The following is a 13,568-nucleotide window of genomic DNA, read 5'->3' as shown; positions in this document are numbered from 1 at the left end:
AGGTCAGTTTTCAGTGTTTACTCTTCATCACTGTTTACTGTTCAGCATTTACACTGCCTTAGTGCTGTTTGACATGTTTGTAAGATTTGGCTAGAGTGGGTGATGCAGCATTAAATTGTCTTATTATTTATTCTTAAATTTGTAAAGAGCAACCATCCCTGTGTTCCAGTTTCTCCCATGTGAATCCAGTTGTAATTGGTGGAGTCTCCCTTCTTCAGTGAGGTCTCCTGGAGGAATGTGAAAGCCCAGAATTTCAGGGTCTGCAAGATAGCCTCTGTGTGTTTCCTCCTTGCTGCTCATGGGAACTGGCTTCTCAAATGCATGGCAATGACTGCAAACCACTAGCAGTTAGAAGACAACTACTGAACACAGACGAGACACGAGACTTTTATGACTTACTGGGAAATGTTAACTTTCTCTTTGGAGAGAGGTCTAGGAGCAGAGACCCACATATTCATCACCAGGTACGGCAGAGTAATTTGCTGTATCCTGAACTGAAGGTAGAGGTCCCACTTGCATTAAACACAACAGCAATTTTCTGTTTCAAGGAAAACCACAGGCAATGTTATCAAATCTTGCTGAGTTCACACAGCATTGCTGTTATGGCCAGATGGAGCGTTACACTGTGCTGCCCTGCCTGGTTATCATAGACCATAAAATTTCACCAAATGATTTCTTCCTTAATCCTCTACCTTGATTGAGCCATATGATGTCGTTTAGAAGTATCTTTGTTTCTAGCTGAGACAACATTAAAGAAAACCTACCTTATCCTTGGGTGAATTAGTATAATTTTGTTCCACTATTAATAACAAAGGTTTTCTAGTCTGACTTTTGTCTAATTTAAACTTTTGTCTAATTTAAATCTCAGCCATTGAATCTTACCAGCTGTTGGTCTGCAGGTTTCAGGAACCTTTTATTATTAGAAGTCTTTTCCCATAGAAGTACTTCTGTTCTGGGGTGAGGTGAAATAAAGAGTTTGAGCTGATTTAAAAAATACATTTAGTGAAAGGCACATTCTGTAGAGCTGAAAGTCATTCCCTTAAAAAAAATAATCCTGGACTCTTCATAATTTAGCTACATTCCATTAAAAACGGATGGTAGCACTAGATGTTATTACATTTATGTTAACATATCGTGTTAATACAACATTTATTTCTATGCTGTAGTATTTCCATTATAGTTCTGGTTTTCTCTGCTTGCTCAACTTCCTGTGCTGAGTTCCTCTCGTGTGCTGTCAGTGCAGATGGAAGCAACTCGCTGGCTTGAACTTGGGTCTCTGTGGGTTGAGGCCCATCTCCACCAGAGAGCACCTCGCTGTGTATAACCCCTAGAGAGCACTGGCAAGCACCCCAAAGCAGACACTCTGACCCTTTTTTAGTTCACAAAAGGAGAAAGAGCTGAGCCAGTTGACCATTTTCCAGGTTGCACTGAAAGAACCCCTTTTTCTTGTCTCATGTGCCTTCTTAATTAAAGGTAAGCAAGTGAAGCAGTAGAGACTTTAAAAAAAAAACAAACAAACAAAACCCAAAAAACCGAAATCCCAGCCAACCATTACTCAAAAATCTCAGTTAACCATAGTCATCAAACTTGTATTAAAAAAAAAAGAAAAAAAAAGAGCACAATTGTCAATGGACGTGCCCCTACAGAACTTAATTGCTATATATAGCACACACTGCAGTATTGAACTCTCCAGTTAGATATTGCAGAAACTTGCACACAGAATACTCCGAGTGGGTGGCTGGGTGCATGCTTATGAAGTTATGAGAGCTTTGGTAAGCTGTATTCAAGAAGCACAGACATTTTCATACTACAAAGAGAAGTCAACAGTAATATCTGAGAGGTTGAGAGAGGAGGGAGTGTCTTTTCATTGCCCTCGTATGGACAGAAGTCACAAGGTACTTAGCACTGTAGGTATATGTACTGTTAATACAGAGACTGACTATGAGAAATGCCAAGTGCTCCAAATTCCAGTGGAAATACATTTGATATGATTCTTGTGTCCCTCAAGAGGAGATGAAAAGCTCAGAAAAACTAGATTTATCTACAGTATCCTATTTATTTTTCTTCAGCTGGCAAAAGGAAAAAGAAAAATCTACTTTGTTTTCAAGTAGTGGTGAATTAGGTGTTCCTGAACTGGTAAAATGTTAATATCGGTGACACATAAATAACACGTTTCCAGTTTTGATGAGGAAGCTATAACGGTTTTGTTAGTGCTCAAATAGAAGAATTTTAAAAATTGACCTAATATTTGAAAACTGGATGCTTGCTTCTACATTTACTGAAATGTAACACATGAAAAAAATATTTGTACTGTCTTTGTTCCTGGCCTGAGCAGTAATATCCTTATTGTGCTTCTTGGCAGTCAGTCCTAGTAGTTTCTGCTTGTCGTTCTCTGTGCTGGTGCGGGGCTTTGCCCTTCCAGTCTTTCTCACAAGCAGTACTTAATGCTGCCTAGTCAGCTTTCCTAAAAGTCAGTGGCCTCTTGCCTTGAATAAAGCCTAGCAAGTCAGCTTTGTAATCTTTCAAACACATTTTGAAGTGTCTTCTTATTCTGTGGTGTAAACAAGGGCCATCACTATAGCTGGCAATTATGGTGCCCCTTTGGGTACTCCAAACTGAGAGGATTGAAAGGATTATGAAGGTGGAATTGGATCCTCCTGGATGTGGTATAGACTGTGAGAGAAAGGACTAAAAAAATCATGTTTGGGGATTAAAAAGACTGAAAAGATGTTTTGGGATTGCTTTACCAGTCCTTGCCTCAGGTGCAGGTATGTTAGAAGAAGGGCAAGCAACACCAGATTGTGTCGTGGTATGTTCTTGTCTCTGCCCAATTCACTCTTTCTTAAGAGAAAATAAAGGAAGAAAAAGAAAGCACAAACTCATGAGAACTGTGAAATGCATGCAGTGAAAGCAGTTTTCTGTTTATCAGTTTCAATTATTTGATCATGTTAAAACAAAAATTGTAAATGTTTCAGTGGAGGTACGGCTTCCCTGTGTCTACTGCAAAGCCACCTATGGCTGGGCAAACAAAATGAAGTATTAATGAAATATATTTCTTGGAGAAAACTTAGATGAACCCCTTCTGCTGTGTAAGATGTCTGTCTGATCCTGATCACCTGCTCATTCCCAAATTATGCGTACGATTCCTGTGAAACTGTATGTGAAAGGAAGCAACAATTCTGTCATTTCCATTGGAAGTGTGTATTCACTGCCTGATAAAACCAAAGAGCCTTTCCTCCTTTGCAGTTGCAGGTTTCCTTATTTATATTCAGACCGGTGTTTTCTAACCGGAATATTTTTTCACTTATTTCTTCTTTCCCTTTTTGTCTAGAATCAGTCTGTGCATTGCAGTGATGGGTTCCCTCTTCTCCATTTGCTTTATCTGTACTCTGTTCTTCACCAAGCAATCTTTTTAACAACATCTGTATGCTTTCACTGCTTTCAGTCTTCAATTCGTATTTTATTGCTACAACGACCCTTTTCTGTTACCTCCTCCTTTTTATTTACACATAATTCCTTCCCTAACACTGTGATGATTGTGTTTGTGCTCACCATATTGTGTTGTCTTTGAATTTATTCTCTTACAATTCCTGCAAATGTCAGCAGTACAGTTCTACCTATGGTATCTGACTGGTAGGCTTGCAATTTTTGTTTTCCTTAGATTTGTACTTCACAAGTGAAGTATTTTTTTGTGTGTGTGTGTTCTTGTGAAAGCTCATTTTCCTTCTGGTGCTTGTCTATTAATATATTTTCCTGAATATCAGAGATGCTCTCTGTAATCCTCACAGTTTTTCCCACATTTGTACCATTTTCCAATTTAACCAGCATGCTTGATGCATCTTCCTTCAGCTAAGGAATTAATACGGAAAATGCAAGTGACAATTTGTTTTAATGAAAGAAAGTTAAGATTGCAAAGCAGTTCTTGTTCTATTGGGCTTAAAGTTACATGTAGCTCCAAATAATGTTCATTTTGCTTACCCTATGTAGTGTGGCGCTTTGAGATGGAAGGACATACTTAGAAAGCACTGGCAAAAAAACCCCTCTCAATTTAGTGTATGTATTTATATGTTTTTCTGCTGAATGTAGTGTATTATATAGCCTCCTTTTGGAACCAGATTATTTCCTCCTGGACTGAGGCTCTTTCTCACAGATTCTCTCTAAAGCATGGAAAAGGGAAGAGTAGAAAAGAGGATTCATGCTGCTACAGAAAGGACCCCATTCCCATTTCGTTTCCAGCTCCTCAGCTGCAGAAAGGTTATACCTCAGCTTTGATCGTAGCCTAGGAGCAGGGATCCCCCAGAGCCGTGGGCAGGGCCCCTTCCCTGAGGAAGGCTGTCTCTGGGGAGAGGATTGAACAGAAAAGGTGACGGGCAGCGGTGCCAAAGATGGTGCGTACGGGATAGCCGCTATTTCATCACAATTTCCACCTTATTTCCCTATAAGTACAACCACAGTCTCTAGCACTAACCTTTTCAATTTCTGGAGAAACTGTAAGTTTATGAGCAATGTTGTCTTTAAGGAGAATGATCTGGTGTAATGGGAAAAGATGGAAGTAAAAGGAGAAAAGGAGATAATTCTGTTTCCTAATCAGATTGGAAAAGAGTAGGTATAAAGCTGCAAAAATTGTTTTGCGGGCTTGAAAATTACTTTAAGATGCTTCATCCGCAGCTTTCTGAAACAGTTTGCAAACCCCAACACTGAAATGTCAGCTGAAAGGCTGTGCTGGTCCGTGCCCTCTTGCACTGCCCAGCGCTGTCAGAGGTGGACAGACCTGGGGGGAATAAATTGAATGTCTTTATGCTGTGTGCCAAGGTAACAGGGAAACAGTGTGCTAGTGCAGAAGAGGAAAGGTTCTGCTTTCAGCCTGTGAAATATTTCAGTGAAGGTAGAACAGAGCAGTATGTTTGCTTGTATACTTTGCCTTTTACAAGCAGGAAACCTTCTGAACAGTGAGGTGCAAACCCGTCCGGGGCTTGGCACTCAGGAGGGATGGGAACTCTGAAGCTGAAGCTTAGGTAGGTTTCCCCACTGGGCAGTGTATTTAAAACATGCTTAAGATGTTTGTCAGGGTACTGAGCTGAAGCAAGATAAATGATGTTACTTTAAAAAAAAAAAAAAAAGAGGAAAAAGGGAAGCACACTGGAGGTTGTAGTGCAGATCATTTGTTATTTATGCTTTTTTGTATTTGCAGGAGAGTTGGGTGCTGGGAGGAGTTGAACCGTACGATGTTGCTGAGAGAAGAGTATTTATTGCAGCAGAACAAAAATTAAGAGCAAAAAATTAAAGTACTCTAGGGGAAAAAGAGCAATTCTGGCATGCCATCTATTTAGTATTAAGCATGCTTAATATTCAGTTTAGTCTCATATGACATGTTTATGACCAGTGTGTGCGCCCCAACGAAGGCACTGCCTAAAACCGTATTCGTTAATTAGGTTTGATGCCAGAAGTAGAGAGAGCGCACGCATTCCTCTTCTCCAGCAGCACAGTTTGCTTTTCGATAGAAGAAGATGCAAAATGATTTCAAGTGTGCCAGGTTTGGGTTTCTCCTGGAGTCGTACCCTTAAAATCAGCAGAAGGGAGGGAGGGGAGTTACTCTGTCTATTATCATCAAGCTCTGCTAATGTAGCCCGGGCGCCACGTGACTGCAGAAAAGGCTATTATCTCAATGAAAAGGAAACTGCTTTTTAGAGCAGCAACAGAACAGAAGCAGGAGGAATTTTCGAGTACTCCACCATGCTGGATTGTCAAAGGGGGATCTCTCTGATCAGCAGTTAGGGAAGGATTAGCGTGGCCAGTTTGTCAGCTGTCATTAGAAGCAGATGACAGAGATGATAAGCTGCTGTGTGCGCACGTCCTCACTCAGCATGTGCTTTGGTTTACATCAAGACATAACACTGGTTTGGGATAATGGAGAGCTGATATTTTTAAGGCTGTAAATTTACTGGTAATTGTCTCCTTTTTTTTTTTTTTTTATTACTGTTTTTCCTTTTCTTTTTTTTTCCCTCCTCCTGATTTTAATAAAAAGCCAGTGTGATGGATGGGGAATTTATCTACATCTTGATCTGAAGACGCAGAAATACTAGTGAGATCTGCCTTCAACTGCAAAGGCTGGAAGACGACAAGGTGTGTTTCTGAAGTGCCGTGACTTCATTGTTAGTGCTCTCTTTTTGCACGTACGTGTGCTCCAATGTGAGCATTGTAGGTGTCTGGATGTTGGGGGGGAGCGGGCAAGGGAGGTGTTGGTTTGGGGGGGTGGGAGGAAGAGCTAATTTATTTTTGAGCAAGAGAGTTTAAAGATAATGTTTCTAAATAACAAATACAAAGAAATAATGTAAATTTGATTCTCCAGTTTCTGTAGTTTCCCCCCTTTTTAACGGCTACAGGTGTACTTGTGGTTGCCTGTGACAGTTTTATGGGTTTATGAGGCTAAATATATCTTAGTCACTGCACAGGAAATATTTTTGTAAGCAAGTTTTCTGGCATCCAGAATAATACACAAACGCATCTATATTTTCCCACTGTCACGAGGAGGTGGAGCCTGAGAGTGTCTTTTCATTACAGTAATTACTATTCAATATTCAGTAATTTCTATGCACATGAAAAAAGTACAGAGTAAGTCAGACTGAGACATTTTTGCAATAAAGCTTTCTCTTTCTGACCAAGAGCTTCAGTAGAAAAAAACACACTAAAACATTCATAGTTGTTGTTATATAACTTTCTCTCTAATCTTAATAGTTTTCTTTACAAGTATGCGATCCCGTAAACAGAATGACATTCATTTAATCTTCAGACCTCATATTTATCTCATGGTTATGCATGCTGATGTCATTAAGTATCTTGGCAGTATTTACCTTTCTTTTAACCTTGGGAGAACAACATTTAATATTGCAGATTAATTAAATAATAATATCCCCTGAAAAAGGTTATAGATGGTTACTTGTAGTAAGTGAAGATAGTATGCTGTCTCCCCTGCTCGGGAAGTTATTGCAGGCTTGTTGGCTTTATTTTCCTGTCGTACACAGCATTAAGCCCAGCATTGCTCTTTACCTCACAGCAATAATACTAATTCTGGACCACAAAAAAAAGATAAGATGAAGTGTTTGGATTTGCGTAGGAGTGCTGATTGTCACTTGTCTGGAACTTTGCCTCCGAAGTTAAGGGCAGGATTGCGAGGGTGCATATAACTAGTCATTACTGCAGTGCACTGGCAGTTTGCTAAAAGTGTGTTTTCCCGGATTCATATTGAAATAGTGGTGGTGACTATCATGCTTAGAATCCGTTCAATAATTAACTAAATACATACAGGAAATGCCTTAGTTTATTTTATTGAGGACTTTGAAAAACTCATGCTACTTTGAGATAGGAGGGGGGGAAGGAAAATATTATTGTTTTTCAAATTAACGTAGTATGTGTTTGAAGAGACTTTATTTCATACTGTGAGGGCAGAGCCAGAAACATAAACAAGTTAGCGCTATTTATTTGCTTGTTCTCTTTTGTCTTGGTTTGATTATTTTAATTGCAATATACCTACATCTTGATACAGAGGCCTGAGGCAGGCGGTGCCATTGAGTAGAGGCTTGAGAGCCCGTCACGTTTGTGGCACCAAATGTCGAAGCTGCAAGAACAATGAAACTTCCTCTCTGCTTCTTGTGTTTTCTTCCTTTATTTCATTACAGAAGATCTAACAAGATAGCGGGGGCCGAGTAGTGCATACTGAAAATGTTGGCACCTATGTTTTGTAGAAAAAAAGATTTTTGTTGCTTGTATGGTCATTTTGATTTGCCTGATGCCTTTTAGGATGTATTAAGGGGGGAAATTTGAACAAAATCAACCTTTTGTGTAGACTGTGTTCATCAGGTGGCTCCGTGTTCTCACAAAACTCAAGTTTGGGTGTTTTCTTTCATAAGCAATTTCTTACAGAAGTATAGTATGTAGCATATATAAAACTTCAAAGATTATCTTTGACCAGAGTCATTTTGTTTGCCCACTCTTCAAAATTCTGTATGCTACTGTAGTCAAAAAGGTTACACTGGTAGTGTTCAAAAAGTTTTGCGCCTTTTTTTTTTTTTTCTTTGTTGTTGTCATCTTTGTAAGGTAAATTTCTTGTGCAAGGAAGGAGGGAGGACGTGACTACATTACAAAATACACCATGTTGTAAGAAAAAAACCCCTTCTTGGAAAGTCTGAACTAGAGGAGGACTTTGAAATATTTCATTTCACTCCAGAGTTCTTAGCACGATATTTAATAACAAATGTCATTAGGAAGTCAGCTGGCTGGTTAGATTTTTCAGTGTGATTTTATTTAGTTAGTTAGACTAGGAACGGGGGAAAAAAATGAGGAAAGGTGTGAAAACAACCTTGATTCTCAGAATCTACTTCATTAATAAATGCAATAAATTTGTTAGCACACTACTACAGAATAGCCGCATAATTGCAAGAAGAAAACTGAGTTAAGGACTCAGGACTGGTCTACAAGCCAAGCTGTCTGAGCTGAGTAAACGAGAAGACTGTAAGTTGATAATCACTGTACCTGCAAGGAAATCCCAATGGAGTCGTCTTACTGCCTGCATTCCTCCTTAGCTTTTCTTACTCGCTTACGTTCAGCTGTGGCAGGCCTAGAAGGATGCCTGAATTGGACTAAAAATTATTATTAGCAAGTAATGCTTTAGTCTCTGAAGGTGAGGGGTAAGATTTGAAAGCCTGTGTCTTTCAGAAGTGAGCTACTCTCAATACCTGGGAGACTGTGGCTGACCATGCGGGTAGTTTCTCTGATAGCTGGAGTTGTACAGTGAGAGATTGGGAAGGGCTGGCTGGGATGTGAGGATACAGAGTGTAAGGAAGACCGCAGGAATTTGATGAAAATCCTGAATGAAGAATCAAACCAAACTTTTATGGTAAATGCACTTAATTTGCAGTGTGTGTTGTACCTGAATCTCCTCTTTGCTGTTCGCATTTAATTTTCTCCTATGCACGCTGTCCCTAAACAAACTTGATCAAGATTTTGTAGTGCTCTGATTTTCCATTCCTGATAGCATAGGCTGTTGTGATTCAGCAACCATCTAACACAAGGTTCTCATGAATAAACTTCTGTTAGAACTGCATGGTAATAAAATTATTTTTGTTGCTTTTCCTGAAGTTTTTCCAGGTGTTCAGTCCAACTAGTTTTAAATGTGTATTATTTTTTACTTTGGGGCTTCTGGTCAACTCCTTCTCTGAATGTAGTGGGTGTTTCTTCCCCTCTTTAGTAATTACATTTCATTATATTCCAAAATTAAAAATACTTGGAATATATGCCAATTCATTCTTAGCACTTGTGGTTCTTCTTTACCGTAAATGGTCTCATTATTAACACAAATTAATTTCAGGTTATTTTTACAAAGAGAATTAAATGGCTGGTAATGAACATTCAGCTTTAATAGTAGACTAACCTTGTTTTCCTTGGGCTGCAGGATACAAGCATAGTTGTGTCAGACCCATGGAGTGATTTATGTCCTACAAAAGAGAGAAATAAGTTTGACATCTTTCTCTAGTAGACTAGGAGGAAAATCCAAGCTTCAGTGAAGTCAGTGATAAAATGCTGATTTATTTCAATTGAGTCATAGCATCCCCTTAGAACTCCTCAGTTTTTTCCAGAGTATCGTTTCTGCTGTTAAGGGAGTTGTGGTAAAGCTTATAAGGTGTTGCCTGTAAGTGTTGTGGAGGCCAAAGGTATATATGGATTTAAGAAGGAATTAGGCACAACTGAAGACAGGTTCAGAGGGAGGAGGAGGGACAGCAACACCACAGCTAAGCTTGAACATCTGATTGTCAGAGACAGAGAGAGGAGACACCAGGGGAAAGGATCATTCTGCAGCTGCCTTGTACTTTTTACTGAGGCATCTGCTATTAACTTCCATGACAGAATAGTCACTAACTAAATGTCTCTTTCATTTGACTTATACAGCTATTCCTATGTATGTTTTATTTGGTCATAGTCTGTATTCATATATAAGTGAGTGTGTGTGTGTGTGTATATATATATACGCACACTTGTGGGTACAAAGCTTGTGTCCACAAGGTTTAATCCTTGGCAGTTGACTAACTAAAGCAACAAGATTTTTGAGTCGTGTTTTCCTTTTAAATGCTTTAAAATGACAATTAAACTTTCATCTTCTTTTGTTATTGCTGGTTGAGGTATTTTACTAAAGCAAATAGAATGAAGACCGACATGAAATTTGAAGTCATTAGTAATTGTTATTTGTGTTCATCGATCAGCTTTTAAACTCATGGGTGTATTAAGAATGTATTTGATTAGGGTGTACAGGCTACTATGGACATATAAATTTTATCAAGTTAATCGTACTTCATAAGTGTTTGCAAGACACTTGTGGGTGGCTCTAGCATAATTTATTCTATTAGTTTTGATTTTTTGTGCTTAGTAACAGTTTGTGTAGTTAGTACTCTCGATGGCTTTGCCAAGAGTTTGACACACATCTAACATACATCTGTATTAAGTACAAAACTGTAATTCTGCATATTGGGAGATGATATAAGTATAATCTTTTATGCGTATAGCTGTACTGTCTCAAAAACCATGTATTAAATTGGTTGTTCTTCCAACTTCAATAAGAAAAGAGTAATAAGTTTGTTTTTTTTTTTTACTTCCCAGCTCTTACACTGCTGCTCCAGTACAAATGGATGATACTGGCATGGGTACCAGTATCAGCAGGAAGCACCTGCTGAGGGGAACTACTTGTTCTTGCAAATACAGGATAGGGGCCAAACTCCCTCTGGTCTCTCCCATAGCATCCAGGACCATGTCCTTGTCACCAGGGCACCATCTGGGACCAGGGCTGAGGCAAACCACCTTAGGCTGAGGAAGGACACTGAGTTTTCCAGGGGAGATGCTCTAAATGCATTTCAGAGGCAGAGAGGATGGGTAAGCCAGGCACTGTACTGAAGAAGATGACTTGGGTATGCAATTTCAAGAAGTGATGCAGGGTTCTGAATCCTATGTGGGCACCAGCCACATCCCTGACTGACAGAGGACGTCAACGTGAAGTCGAATTCACCTCATAGCCAGCTGTTAACATTACTATGACTGTCTGTGGCTGTTTGTGGAGCTGAGTGCTAGCATTTATTTAACTTGGACGTAGGTACGTTTGACTTTGGTCTGTTGTTAACTTCCAGCCTTCTGGAACAAAGCAGCTTGACTTCTTGATTCTTAAATTGAAACGTTATTGTTATACACTGTTAACTTATATGCATGCTTATGATAGCATCTCAATGTTTTAGAAGGAAGTGTGGAGTATATAGGTGTTACTTGTAGGTAGGTATGTGTGGAGTATGTTATTCGTTCACCATGATAACAATGTCAAAATGTGTAGAAATGCTTTAGGTAATGTTCAGGTACACTTGCAAATCAGAGTTTTAATGCAGTGCTTGGCATTTGAAAGAATGGCCTGAAGTTTCAACATGCTTCCTAGTAATAGGTGGTTTGGTAGAAGAGAAAAATAAACCCTCTTAGTGTGGCAGTTATGTGTAAATCAGTAACATGAGTTCAATTTTTGATTAGGCACCAGAGGAGAACAGAGGTGGGCTTTTGGAACTACCACAAAAATTTCAGTCAGGTCATGTGTTTTCAGTAACAGTATCTACTCTGGGACTGAAGGAGCATTATTTTGATGACCAGGTTAGAGCTATGAAAGATGGCATGCAACATAACATTTCTTGCTGAGGCTTCAGTGCAAGCTTGGGTTGCACATCACGTTGTACCTGAGAGTGTGGAGATGCTACGTTGTACCTGAGCGTGTAGAGATGCTACGTTGATACTGGTGACCAGGAGGACCACCACCTCTCTAGCTGTGTGAAGTCATTGAAACTGAGATTGATAAGTGATGGAACTCTAATTGAAATATGATAGGTTTGATATTTCTGTGTATAGGTTCAGTAAGTCTATGGATTACTTACTGTATACAACTGATGCAGAAACACAGTGCTGTTCTCTCTGGCTTGCCCTCGGCTTTTTACTTTTTACCCTTTTGGAACCCAGTTTCCTGAGCTTTTTATTAATGGAATATGTTTTATCTAAAGTAAACAGACTGGTATTTGACAGGCAGTTAACTGTCAGGAGTTAAGTCCTAATGTAGGCATGCCCATACCACAGAGATGCTTAAATGCCCTTGTCTATTGTGATCTGTCATATTTTTCTCACTGCTAAGATAGGCATCTTGAAAATCACACTGAACTGTATAAGCTTACTGGTATTGTAAGTAATGTATACATTTGTATCAGTTATATTTATGAGATTAGAAAATGTTCCCAGATTTGAGTTTTTCCATGGTGCCTTACACTTGTGAGAGCAGTTGTTTCATTCTTCCCATCTCTCTGGTCTGGTTTTCCCCTTGCTCTTTGGTGGTTTCTGGGGGGTGAAAGTTGGTGTGGGAATTTCAGTGGACAAGTAACAGTTTTGAAACTGAGATTGGCAGAGAGGACTCAGTAGGAGTTAAAATATGCTTAACTCACTGTTCCAGAAGTATCATCAACTGGAAATGAAAGCTATTTAAATAGAGTTTCCTATAATAATATCCTTTTCTATGTTGTTAGATTTGCTTCATTTGTCAGCTATGCTATTCACAAAGTTTTACTTTCAATCACAGTAGATTTGAAATACTAGGCTTCTGAATCAGTCTCATAAGTAAAGTTGTTAATAATGTGAACTATAAGAAAAATTCTGGATTAAATAAACATGGGGATTTGGACTCCTCCTTTTCTAGTGAAGATGTTTGCAGGCTTAATAATTTTCTGCAGCCATGGTTTGATACTTATCAAATGCAACCTAGATGGTTAAATAGTTTTTGAATGACTTTTTTCTTTTTTTTTTTTTTTTTTTTTGAATTTAGCTACCTGTTACAAACAAATGGATGCAAGAGTGACTGGCATAGATAAAAATAATGTTCTGGCATTGTATTTTGTTTTATAATCTGGTGTTTTAAGGGGAGCTTTAGTGGTATTAAGCTACATTTCTTTTGTCCTTGAGTATTAAGTATGAGAAACAATTCTTGATAACAAGAGAGAGGTAGAATCCCAAACCTGAAATTACAATAGAGTCTTGAACAATTTTTTGCAGTAGTACCACCTGCCTCCTCTTTGATGATGTTTTGGTGAAAACAGACCTTTTCCTCTTTAAAACTGGAAATGGAGCAGACCTCATGTATGTTATATAAAGAATGGTACTTTCTTCCTCTGATATTTTTTTTTTTCTGTTGTCTTATTTTAAAGCCTAGTCTTGCTATTCCTGGGCATATTAGAGGTAGCTGACGTAGGCTAATCCGTAAGCAGCTGAGTGAGTGGCTCTGTTAAGAGCCTTAGCCTATGGGAATACAGAAGGTAGGAGCCATCTTACAGTGCTGGAGTCAGTCTGGAGGGGTTTTTGCAAAGACTCAAGCAGAACCAGGGGTTCCTCAAACCTGTGGTTTTGAGTAGCTGAGAAAAACCTCTTTCTCCTTCAAGATTTAGGTGGATTTTAAAGAAAGTCCTATTAAATACCAGTCTGTAACACTCAACATTAATGTTAGCCATTTATTTGAT

The 13,568-nt window shown here is 38.9% G+C and overlaps 1 protein-coding gene across 6 annotated transcripts in view; it reads left to right on the top strand.

The window, feature by feature from the left end:
* The window catches only part of NCOA2 (nuclear receptor coactivator 2), a 199,144-nt gene that overhangs the window by 95,588 nt on the left and 89,988 nt on the right, over positions 1-13,568 (top strand). The window contains exon 1 of one of the 6 annotated variants that reach the window (XM_049818268.1): positions 5,697-6,123. The exons of 4 other annotated variants lie outside the window; for them this stretch is intronic. The gene's annotated coding sequence lies outside the window, so the exon portion shown is untranslated. Of the gene's footprint in view, positions 1-5,696; positions 6,124-10,770; positions 11,135-13,568 lie in introns of those variants that run through there. One more of the 6 variants, XM_049818277.1, reaches the window with a different exon arrangement.

Source organism: Accipiter gentilis, chromosome 2, assembly GCF_929443795.1.
Source record: "Accipiter gentilis chromosome 2, bAccGen1.1, whole genome shotgun sequence".
Classification (NCBI taxonomy): Eukaryota; Metazoa; Chordata; class Aves; order Accipitriformes; family Accipitridae; genus Astur; species Astur gentilis.
Note: the sequence above shows the minus strand (reverse complement) of the source record. Positions and strands in the feature narration are given on the sequence as shown.